Raw genomic sequence first — 13,323 nt, 5'->3', positions numbered from 1 at the left:
ACGAAAAACAAGAAATTCTGAACAGTAAATGGAAAACAGAGAAGTTCTTACCAACTACACATATAATTTAAAGTCAATGTTATATATGAAGATGCATAAATTTATAAACACACCGAAAAAAGTGAGTTGGTAGAGCATGAGGTCGTCGTAGCAAAGGGCCCGCGTTCAAACCCCGTTGATAATAATTTTTTAGCTGGTTTCACATGAAACTGTTATGTCGTAGAAATTTTAATGACACGTAAAAGGACTTTTCGGAGTTTCTTTTGGCAGTCTGCTTTCGCTTCATTAGTTTATAGTAGCAAATCTATAGAGTACATTTGGTGTTCTGTCGGACATATGCGACAGAACACCACACCTATCCATACAAATGCATTCTATAGCTTTGCAGCTTTCAAATAACGAAGCGAAAGCATGCTGCCAAAAGAACATTCTTACAAACTCCGAAAAGCCCTTTACGTGTCAGGAAAATGTTCTCCCAAATAACAGCTTAAAAAAGAGTGTCATTAGTTGGATTTGAACGTGGGACATTTGACAATATGACCTCAATCTCTACCAACTCAGCCACGCGAGGTCTTCAAAGCAAGAACTCACAGATACGATTTTCATGTGCTCCGTGGTTATGGTTTCATTTTTAATGATCGCTTATGCATGTTCTACTGGACGACAGCACATTTCAAAAGTAAATCGGAGATTTGGTCGATACTCTTATCGACGTGCAGCGTTTGGTATCGATGTGAATGTCCTACATCTGAAGGTTGGGGTGTGAGTGCCATACAGGAGTTTCTACAACAGCTCGAAAATCACTTTCTGTGTAATTTGTCAAGTTATGTGTATGATTTTTTTGCTTACTCCACGATTAAAGTGGAGGCACCACAAATTCCTGGTAAAGTTCATTCCAAAGGGATCCGAATCACGGAATCAAACGAAACTTGTGTGGCTACTAGCCTGGTGCAAGAATTTTTATTTGATGTCCCTACGGTATTCTGGTGCCAGCTTCACCGCTTTTTAATGGAGTAGTCTCAAGAGGTGGAACGGACGACGTTCAGTATTCTAGCTCTACATAAACTTGTGATTGTGTGTTACTGCTGTTATGACCATTGCTAGTATCTAGACCACGGAGCCAGCAACTTTGACACTGCACTACAGCAAAAATAAGTGAGGTGGTTGATGACCTACAAGGCCAAGAAATCTCAAAGAATCTTGAGATGACATCCTTACTGAAACAAACGTGGGATACTGAGACGGCCGTTGTGGCCGAACGGTTCTAGGCACTTCAGTCTGAAACCGCGCGAGCGCTACGGTCGCAGGTTCGAATCCTGCCTCCGGCATGGATGTGTGTGATGTCCTTAGGTTAGTTAGGTGTAAGTAGTTCTAAGTTCTAGGGGACTGATGACCTCAGATGTTAAGTCCCATAGCGCTCACAGCCATTTGAACCACCGGATACTTATCTCCGTTAAGTTTTATAGTGTCGGTGGTCACGTAATACGTTTTTGTATGGAAGAAGCCCAGTTTTTACCTTTGCACATCTCCTGGCAGGGGAAAAACCGACCGCTTAAAACTGATACAGGACTGTAGTTCTGAATAACCGATATTTTTCGGTATTGTTTCGTCACGGCTACAACAGGTTTTCTTTTATTTTTTACTAATGACCGGGTGAAAGATACGAAATATCAGTCACCCTTAGCATCTATTTTCTCGTTTTCAAGTAAACCTTTTTTTAAATAAGCGAATAATTTTTATTCGTAAAACTTCAATTGCTTTAAAATATTGCGTTTTTAAATAAAAAGGAAAAAGGAGAAAGGAAAAAGTGACCAGTGCTCTTTTAATAGCAGTTACAACAGAAAAGAGCAGCAAACACATGGCATAAAATTCGAGCAGCATTGCTGAGACAGTAAGATACCTGGTACCATGTCTAGCCTGTTAGATAGTATGGGTGAATATGCAATGCTGAAGGTTTGCCCCTTCTGGTTTGTATGGTTGTATCTCACTGTCGTCGTCCTATATACATTGTATATCAGAATGGCGTCAACCCTAGTCTGGAAATATTTACGAAGTGATGTAGCAATTAAGTACAATGCTTCACTTGCTTTAAAAAATTAAGCATTTGTCTGCCATTTTTACGAAATAATAAAAGATGAAGGAAATTATGGTGATAGTAATAAATTGAGAACTTAACAACAACTCACAGTTTACAGCAAAAATAGGAAGTAGATGACCTGCTGCCATTCCTACACTAGTTTTAACGGCCATGAGTGTCGTTAGCTGAAGCTTCTTGATGCAGAGTGCTACTAAAAAAAGTTTGCTACCATGAAGAATTCCAGACTTTTCCTCCGCTCTCCGTCATTCTGAAATTTCCCATTGTTGTTGTTGTTTATCATTTTCTAGGAAAGATAAGAAGGGCAATATCCAACCACAACTACGTGTACAGCTTAAACGTTTAAATACTTCCCGCACAGAGTTAACATGTGGTGGTAATTTTGTTATTTTGTAATAAGCGTTTCTTCCACGATTTAATAGAATTAACCTTACAGCAAAAGTTTCGACAGCATAAAAACTAAATGTTCCATACAAATACACTGCGTTAAGAGTTCCAAATTGCAGGATATCTAAGACCAGTATCGTTGGTTCGGAAAAAATGCCTTTGCAGTATCGCGTTGTCCGAAGTGATTTACTCTTTTCCTTAAGAGACCTTATTAAGGACTCTACCATCTCGTCTCGACGTTTGTGTTTATCTTCCGCTATCCGGAGGGATAACCTACTGTTTCGCAGGGAAATACTGCCACGAGCTTCTCATTACGCATGAAACGCTACATAAACCCTGAGTGTAACACGTGAAGACACAGGGCCCGGGAAGACAAGTATGTTGTGTGTGCTCGGACTACGTGGAACGTGTATACTATGTAAGCCTGGGAGGAACATGCGGTAGCGCGCAATCTCAACCCGGAAAATTTCATTTCACGCGCCAGCACCCCTGCTACAGCCACAGCGAGCGTCACTGTTTTTCCTAAGTTATACATGTTGCTCTATTACAGCGTTATGGGCCGACGACTATTAATATTACCTATGCAGGGTATAATCTGGAACTATTTCGGCTATGGTAACAATATCGACCAAGAGAAAAACCATTAAAAATACGAATAGGGCGTTTTACGGACAAATTGGAGTAATATTATAGACAGCGAATCTAATGTTAGCGTGAAATCCACGTCATAGGACAGCAATTTTGTTGATACTTCGATCAGCCACAAACAGGTTCTTTGTTGATGTTATTTTTTAGGATAAAATAATGGTATACTTCACGTGGGCGCTCCTCATTAAATATATGAAGTTAGCTTAAAAGTGATTATATAACGTGCAAGTCTGTCCAATATTGCACAGCCACAGCTTTCCGCACGTGGCTGTCGTCTTAGAACAAGTGAATGCTCGATGATACCTTACCCCTTCTCCTTTGTTTCTGCTTCCACTTACTAGTCTTAAATTGCTGTTTTTTGTTATCACTGCAACTGCATACGCTCTCAGACTTCATTAGTTATATTAACTTCCTCAGACTGAAGAGTTTCACCGTTTTCACAAAACAGCAGTAGAGTTTAAATAATCCACACTAGAAAAAGTAAGTATTCGCGATTCTGAAAATTTATCTGTGATAAGATGCAAATTGTAAGTAACACTGCGCAGTAAAGAATAACTGAACATTGCGTGTCATTTCTATACAGTGGAGACTAACATTGCTTGTCGCTTAAACGAACTACTTTCACTTTCAACTTATTTTTTTAACTAGTGCACATGTTGTAAACATTAGACAGCTGTCGTGTTGCCGAGAAGATTGGATGGGTTCAGCATGTTTCTAACTGCTTAGTTCCACCTTTTGTACGTCATATTCATAATAAACTTTATGATGTGTAAAGTGTCAGCTGAACAAAAGGCTGCTGGCACAAGTAGAATATACTGGGTGCCTCCCCTAACGTCGTTAGGTGCATTTTCTCTGATGTTTCAGCAGATCTTCGCAGGCTCGTTTTTCAATGTGAATGTGGAGTCAGCCCAAACAAATGCCGCTCATCGTGTCTTCCATGTGACGCCAAGTCTCGGAAGACAGCGTCGGTTTATGTCCCGTTACAAACAAGATGATTTTTAAAGTGGCACTGAACCGGCCCATTCGATAGAACGGTGCAAAATTGGTCTAGCGGGACATTACTTTTATCCAAGCGGTCTGGCATAAATACCAGGAGCTGCGGAACGATATGTTGTTTTGGGTACATTTTAGTGCTTCCCGAGTTTTTGGATAGTGACTGGTTGATGCGGTTATTATGTATATTACGCTTTTTCGAGTTTTCAATTGTTTCATGTCTTCTGTGATTTAAAACTTATAGAGTGATTGTCGGTGGTGTGCTTACAATCTAGCTGCCAGCTTTCTAATTGTTAAGTTTTCTTTTGGATACGTTACGGCGCTTTACATAATTTCCAAAGGTTGTCGGACTTGGATTATTGTTAGAAAATATGATTTTTGTAGGGTTCGGTGCCGCAGTAGGTAAATACGGAACCCTTGTAGGATAGCTTTGTTCTCCAGCTGCCTGAGTGTCTGTCTTTCCGACTGTTAGAAATCTTTTTTCCAGGAACGGGTAGTTGTATCAGGTTGAAATGTATGACACATACTGAGGTCTATACTCCATTGGTGGTGTAAGAAATTGAAGCTTCCAAGTCAATGCAATCAAAAGATACGGATATTTGTGAAACGTACTTTTACACTCGCAAACTCACTGATCAAAACATATGGGTACTTCCCGTTGGCCTAGAATCATGATATTTGGCAGACAGGAAGGTTTCATGGTTAAACCAAAGAAAAAGAATGAAAACTATAAGTTTGTAATTCTATCACGCGAAAAATGTGTTTCTTTTCTCTTTTCTTGTCTGATTCTCTGTCTATTCGTCTGTTCGGACTTACGTCACATGCTAAGGTCTATAGGGTTCTGGCGGCGTAATAAATGTAAAGAAGTCTGATAAGCTTCTCAGACCAGTCTGCAATTGTTTCTTTCACATAGAACTTGAAACGCCATATCTACGTGCAGTAATCTCACCTGAATATCTGATGATGGATAAATTCCGAATCGCGTCACTTGAGCAGTAAAGTCATTCATTGCCTGATATTTGACTTTTGCCATTGGAACACAGTTCATCATAATGGAGAACTACTGATTATAGTAATAATGGTCGCCTGCTGCTCGACGTTATGTCACATTTATACACTCCTGGAAATTGAAATAAGAACACCGTGAATTCATTGTCCCAGGAAGGGGAAACTTTATTGACCTGGCGTCAGATACATCACATGATCACACTGACAGAACCACAGGCACATAGACACAGGCAACAGAGCATGCACAATGTCGGCACTAGTACAGTGTATATCCACCTTTCGCAGCAATGCAGGCTGCTATTCTCCCATGGAGACGATCGTAGAGATGCTGGATGTAGTCCTGTGGAACGGCTTGCCATGCCATTTCCACCTGGCGCCTCAGTTGGACCAGCGTTCGTGCTGGACGTGCAGACCGCGTGAGACGACGCTTCATCCAGTCCCAAACATGCTCAATGGGGGACAGATCCGGAGATCTTGCTGGCCAGGGTAGTTGACCTACACCTTCTAGAGTACGTTGGGTGGCACGGGATACATGCGGACGTGCATTGTCCTGTTGGAACAGCAAGTTCCCTTGCCGGTCTAGGAATGGTAGAACGATGGGTTCGATGACGGTTTGGATGTACCGTGCACTATTCAGTGTCCCCTCGACGATCACCAGTGGTGTATGGCCAGTGTAGGAGATCGCTCCCCACACCATGATGCCGGGTGTTGGCCCTGTGTGCCTCGGTCGTATGCAGTCCTGATTGTGGCGCTCACCTGCACGGCGCCAAACACGCATACGACCATCATTGGCACCAAGGCAGAAGCGACTCTCATCGCTGAAGACGACACGTCTCCATTCGTCCCTCCATTCACGCCTGTCGCGACACCACTGGAGGCGGGCTGCACGATGTTGGGGCGTGAGCGGAAGACGGCCTAACGGTGTGCGGGACCGTAGCCCAGCTTCATGGAGACGGTTGCGAATGGTCCTCGCCGATACCCCAGGAGCAACAGTGTCCCTAATTTGCTGGGAAGTGGCGGTGCGGTCCCCTACGGCACTGCGTAGGATCCTACGGTCTTGGCGTGCATCCGTGCGTCGCTGCGGTCCGCTCCCAGGTCGACGGGCACGTGCACCTTCCGCCGACCACTGGCGACAACATCGATGTACTGTGGAGACCTCACGCCCCACGTGTTGAGCAATTCGGCGGTACGTCCACCCGGCCTCCAGCATGCCCACCATACGCCCTCGCTCAAAGTCCGTCAACTGCACATACGGTTCACGTCCACGCTGTCGCGGCATGCTACCAGTGTTAAAGACTGCGATGGAGCTCCGTATGCCACGGCAAACTGGCTGACACTGACGGCGGCGGTGCACAAATGCTGCGCAGCTAGCGCCATTCGACGGCCAACACCGCGGTTCCTGGTGTGTCCGCTGTGCCGTGCGTGTGATCATTGCTTGTAGAGCCCTCTCGCAGTGTCCGGAGCAAGTATGGTGGGTCTGACACACCGGTGTCAATGTGTTCTTTTTTCCATTTCCAGGAGTGTATTATTGTAATTAAAACAGTCTCTAAAATCTTGGAATCACTGGGTCCGATATCGTGCCAATACAAATGTCCGTAACACAAAAAAAATGGTCGAGATACTCGTTGCCAAAAACTGTCTGTACACGTCACCGAGCTTCTAAGGAAACCTCAGAGATCTATTCCTTCTCACACCTGGCCATTTTTTCGGTTTTCATTCACTTCACGTGTTCTGCTACCCGAAACTTACATTCAGCAAACACTTGTGTTTGTTTACATGTTCGTGTTTTTTACGTCCTGCTAGAAGTTAGCAACACAACTCGCAGGAAGATAAGATTTACTTTTTATTACTTTAATACAGCTTAAGTGCGTCGTAGCGCTTTTCAGTTTACGTTAAGAGTAGCGTTATGTGTGGCAAATGTGATGTTGTAGTATGTTAATTGGTTTGGGAGAAACTTGTCAGGTCTGTAGGTTGATGTTTCACTTGGATGAACGCAGCGGGGAAGCCAAAGTTGTCAATGGCTGAAAAAGAAATTTGGTATCAAGAACAAACACCTTTGATCATCCACCGAATAACATAAAATGTTTGCAAACAGCAGCACAAAGTTTAAAACTGAACTGAAATCGCTTCTCATGGATAACTCCTTTCCTTTAAGTTGCATCAGTAGGAGTACAAATATGTCTTCATTACTATTAACACTAATTACGTATACATATACTGTAATCTGACTGACACCACATTGTTTCAGTAAATGAATCTTTCAAATTATCTATGGAAAATTTATGTAACTAACTGACTCGACACACAAGGTGTAACGTCGTGTGTAAGTGCAGATATTCTTATTGGTGACTGAGGGAGGTGTGCTGACCACCACATCAGTATTTACGTCATTTGAAGACCAATAATTATAGCTGTGAGGAGCATTACGTTTTTGGGTTGGCTCGTTTCTCCAAGTACATGGGGCACGAGTAACCACTAATCCTTAATTTCGCCGCGCGGGGGTAGGCGCGCAGTCTCTGGCGCCTTGTCACGGTCCGCGCGGCTCGCCCCGTCGGAGGTTCGAGTTCTCCTTCGGGCATGGGTGTGCTAGTGCAACTACGTGATAGTGCTGTGCAGCAGCTACTGTTGTTATAGTTTCCGAAGTTATATTTTTGCTTAAGCCCTATTCCTGGCGTATGTGTACCATGTAACGAAATATTTTTCACAGTTGACTTTCCTTCTTTGTAGCTAATTCTAATCATAAGCACCGTAAATCACATTTCTGTAGTTCTCCTTGTAGCCATTCAAGACTATTACTTCTCAACGTCTGTGAGTAAACATGAGAAACTAAGAATCAAAATTATTAGCGGCATCCTCAAACTTCGCTTAATGACCCTCTTGGCTACTCCGACTCTTTGCTAAAGCTTTAGTACATATAAAAGATTTGTCGGATAGCGCCAGAGCATTTGCCATATCAGTAAAGCATCATCCCCAGGGTGAAATTAAGAGGATCCAGACTTTTAAATCACGATAAACACAAGATAACGTCCGCAAGATAAATAGCTGCATATTAACAGACAACATTAATTATCGTTGAAAGAAAAACAGTTTCAGGAAGATCATTAAGGTGGGATTTGTAAGCACGCCATTCCTTTCGTCATACAGAACTCACGTAATGGTAATAAGAATAAAAGAGACTATGATGCGAACGAAGGCATACCATATGATTTTTCATTGCTCCGTGTGGGGCAGTAATAAAACAGATAACAGACAGATTTAATACAGAGAACCATTAGCGATACACTTCGTGATGGCTTACGTAGTGTATGTTTTGACGGTGATGGCAATGCTAAAAGGCGTACTGAGTTCGATTTCCGTCAAGGGTGAATTTTGGGTCTCATATTGTACCCGATCGGTAATAACAGGCTTAATTTTGCCCAGTACGAATTTATTTAATAGCAGCTACAGATTTTCGATTAGCATCGATAATTCTGAAACGGGGCCTATGAGAGTTTAGTTCCACCATAGTATAGCCTGAAAGCTCGCCTTCTAGAATTTAAGCACAGTCCATTAGAGCTGTATAATAATTTCATCGGTACTCCCCATCCGAGGCTACAATAATATCTACTTAAAACATGACCTGTACTGTCATATCGTCAACATTTGACGGACTATTTCAAAAGCAAAGTATACTGTCCACAACAACGAATTACGCTGAAGGAAAAACTGTTCACAAAAACGTTATGTCTGAAGCATGTAAACAAAACCTTGTGAATACGGAATGTTAACTTTTCCTGTATTTATTGATTCATGAACGTGCTATTGCAGGCATCTGTATCTTCCTTTTTACCATGTTCCATAAATGGAACATCTGACATCGATGCTTTGGACATTAAAATTTTGGGGTCATTCTTGTCGGCCATTGATGTTCACATTTCTGCGACGAAAGCTCACCTATTTGTATAAGCGTCTATAACAATACAAGTAATCTAAATAAAATTTTAGAAGCTACGTTCGCTTCCAGACGGTGCACCTACTGGAAAAGAGTAATTTCACGATACCTTTATTTAAGCCTTCAGCTAGACAGAGGACAATTATTCGCCAGCAGTAAACTGTGCACTGCTTTTAAACTTATGTACCAACTCCTCGAGGATGAGTGTTTGCCAATAAAGATTATATGAGACCTATATTGTCAAGCCACTGGGAAAATTTCTACATGAGAAATGTTATCAAGGCACGCACACACTCACACACACACACACACACACACACACACACACACACACACACACACACACACACACACACAAAATAAACCATACACTTGAAAAGCTGTAGTTACTGAAAAGGAAAATCTTGCAAACAATAGAAACTATCGACCGATATACGCTGAATACAGGGCGGTTCAGTAGTGATGGTCAATATTTAGGGATATGAGAGGAATGAACTATGAGCAATCCTTGATCTTCGATACTGTGAATCAAATCTCGTCCACTGCAAGCTCTTTGTTCTCCATATTTTGGGAAGTGGTGTTATGCACCAAGAGAATTAAAATTTTGGGGTCATTCTTGTCGGCCATTGATGTTCACATTTCTGCGACGAAAGCTCACCTATTTGTATAAGCGTCTATAACAATACAAGTAATCTAAATAAAATTTTAGAAGCTACGTTCGCTTCCAGACGGTGCACCTACTGGAAAAGAGTAATTTCACGATACCTTTATTTAAGCCTTCAGCTAGACAGAGGACAATTATTCGCCAGCAGTAAACTGTGCACTGCTTTTAAACTTATGTACCAACTCCTCGAGGATGAGTGTTTGCCAATAAAGATTATATGAGACCTATATTGTCAAGCCACTGGGAAAATTTCTACATGAGAAATGTTATCAAGGCACGCACACACTCACACACACACACACACACACACACACACACACACACACACACACACACACACACACAAAATAAACCATACACTTGAAAAGCTGTAGTTACTGAAAAGGAAAATCTTGCAAACAATAGAAACTATCGACCGATATACGCTGAATACAGGGCGGTTCAGTAGTGATGGTCAATATTTAGGGATATGAGAGGAATGAACTATGAGCAATCCTTGATCTTCGATACTGTGAATCAAATCTCGTCCACTGCAAGCTCTTTGTTCTCCATATTTTGGGAAGTGGTGTTATGCACCAAGAGAAGAAAAAAAGTCCAGTAAAAATGCATACCTTAAGAACTAGGAGCACTTGTTCGGCTTCGCTACTTTTAAACACAACTCTTCTAATGAACCAGTTCTCATAAATTTTAAGGTATGCATTTTAGAGCACATGTTTACTGGACTTTATTTGTTTTGATCCATACTACCACTTCCCAAAATATGAAAATCAAAGAGTTAGCAGTTGAAGAGATCTGTTTCACAGTATCGAACGTCAAGAACTGCTCCTAAGGTATGTGTTTTAGAGCCAATGTTTACTTGACTTTTCTGCTTCGAATGATCTTTCCTGTCATATCCCTGAAAATCGGCCATCGTTTCTGAAACAAACTGCATACAGGGACACTTTAAGAGAAGTATCGATCCATTATTCCATCAAAACTGTGCGAAAATTCAAGGACTGCCTCGCTACAAATTCAAAAATGTAATGCACGTTACATGCGATCTGAGCTTAGAAGGAAATAAGAAAATCTTTCATATGAAATGATGTTGAAGTTTGGACTGATTCATTAGCGAATCGTGAATTCATATTACATGAAACGATTGTTACGGCGAGAGAGACAACTATGTTGAAATTTCTCGCGGCAAATGTTTTACGATGTACTTTCATTCTCTCAGGCTGTAATTAAGTATCGAGACCCTGAATTGACTGGCTTGGTTAAAAATTCGAGAACCGTGGACATTTGTTTGTTGTAATGTATGTGAAATCGTAGTATTCAGTTTTCCATCATGTAAACTGTTTCGAACTTCATGAAACTGAGAAATGATGATTTCGCTTCAGAGGTCTGATACATAGCAGTCAATGATAATGACTGATGGGACGGAAAGTCAACCACATAGCATTTTATGTAAATTGAAGGTGGAGGCGCGTGAAAAGAAAGGAAAAGGAATGATCTGTTGACGTCAGCTCCATAGGGACGTTATGCGGAATCAGCGACAACGAGTGACAATGCTTAATAATCAGATGTGACGTTAACCTCTGCGCCATCATGACAAATTGCTTTTCGTAATAGTGCGGACTGTTTCCACATGCCTCCCGGCTGACCCACATTCCCATATAGAGCCAACTGTCGAATGTAATTGTACATCTGCGCTGAAGGTGGTAGACTTATTGCCTTTCGAATTGAATCAATTATAAGATTGCGTGGCCTCTGTGCTTTGTGTCTGTACATCTGCAATGAATCCACAAGCTTCAGTTCTGATGCACACTTACGTTCGGCCTCGTGTGGGAATCCCAAAGGAGCGAACATGGAGGACAAGGACCGGAAATGCGGGTAGGAGGTTGTGGATGGGATTGTGGACCGGCCTGGAGGTGTGCTGAGATAGTCCAAGCAGTTGAGATAAACATTATGTCCAGATGGATAGTGGTTAACGCAACTGCCCAGTAAGCAGGAGATGCCAGGTTCGACTCCTGGCCCAACACCCATTTTCACCCGTCGCCGCTGATTACACATAAAGACCTGATGCAGCTGAGATCAATAGCTCCATTCCTCTCCTTTCCTTTCCTTTCCTATCCCATCCTTTTCTTTCCTTTCTCCCCACTGCCCCTTCAATTAAAATAATATATAACGTTTTCCCTATGTTTGGCTGACCAAGGAGCTACTACATATTGGGAGGCAAATGTCGGACCAGCAAAGCACCAACAGAAACGGAATGGCCAGATTTAATGAAAGTTTCTATGTGGAGTTTGCTTTGTAAGCTTCCTATGTAATTTATCTGCGTATGAGATGTTGAACACTATTTTTCAAAAAAACCTTCCCCGTGATTAAGGTGTCCTTAAGATACTGTATTCAATTTCTGAGCGATACTGACCGTTGGTTGGCCCTGTACTGCGCTTGTGAACAGAGGCGCGAAACAAAATTTTAATTTTAGTGAAATACTCAAGTTGAAGTAATGAAAGTGAATCTATTCAATTCCCAACACATAGAATTGTGTACTCAGAGAAAACTATTTAACTGAAACTTGATACTGAAGTAAATTGATGTTTGGTTTGTGGGGCACTCAACCCGGTACTGAAGTACGTTATGGAAGTCCTATATGTGACTTGAAATATCCATAAAATAAAATACTACACAACTCGGAAGAAAGTAACTGTACAAGATTACCTTCACTGTTCTCTGTAAATTTATCTGCTTACTTATCACAACACTTGAAAATTCTGACTAACCACCGTTTAATAGCAAGGATACAAAATGAGAAGACTAACTTACCTCTTGCTCAGCACGCTATTTTATGTCTGGTGAACTGACGTTCTCAAAAGCAAACAGAAGTCAGTAAATGCTGCAGCTAAAGAAAAATAATCTGCTCGCTACTAAATTTTTTCTCAGCATGTCGGAAACCGTCTGTGGCTGCATGCGGTGTAAAGCGCTATGCACACACGAGAAAATATACTAAACGTACTAAGAATGACGGAGGAGGTTTTTATTTTAAAGAAAAGCGTTCTTGAAAAATTAGACTCTGATTATTGTCAAAAAGGCTGTACGGTACAATCAGACTCTTACAATTACGCAAATCACTCAGTATAAAAATTTACAGACATTTAAACCAATTGCATTTGTGACATAGTGAAAACAAAGAGATCAAAGCATCATTAATCATGAATGTTATTAGTTATCCAAGGGACAAGCATTTTCTTCAGTTAATAGTTCTTCCTATCAGGCACGACATTCTTGCGCATCCGTTTGTTACCTTGAAATATTTCTCCAAATACCTTCTCCTTCCATACCGTCAAGAAAATTTCTTTACAAACTAGTTTTCACTTCCATAATGAAGTATTCCAGAGAATTTCTCCCAGATTGACAAATATCAGACGTCCTTCTCTAAAACTCAGTTGCCTGCTACTATGCCTCTAATTATGTACTGGATTGTAAGGGGTAATCAGGAGCAGATATAGACACAGATCACATTTTAGTAGTGATGAAGAATAGGCTGAAGATTAAGAGATAGTCTGGAAGAACTAATGCGCAAAGAAGTGGGATACGGAACTACTAAGGAATGAGGAA

Source organism: Schistocerca americana, chromosome 4 (assembly GCF_021461395.2).
Source record: "Schistocerca americana isolate TAMUIC-IGC-003095 chromosome 4, iqSchAmer2.1, whole genome shotgun sequence".
Classification (NCBI taxonomy): Eukaryota; Metazoa; Arthropoda; class Insecta; order Orthoptera; family Acrididae; genus Schistocerca; species Schistocerca americana.
The sequence above is the reverse complement of the archived record's forward strand: the minus strand, read 5'-3'. Positions refer to the sequence as shown.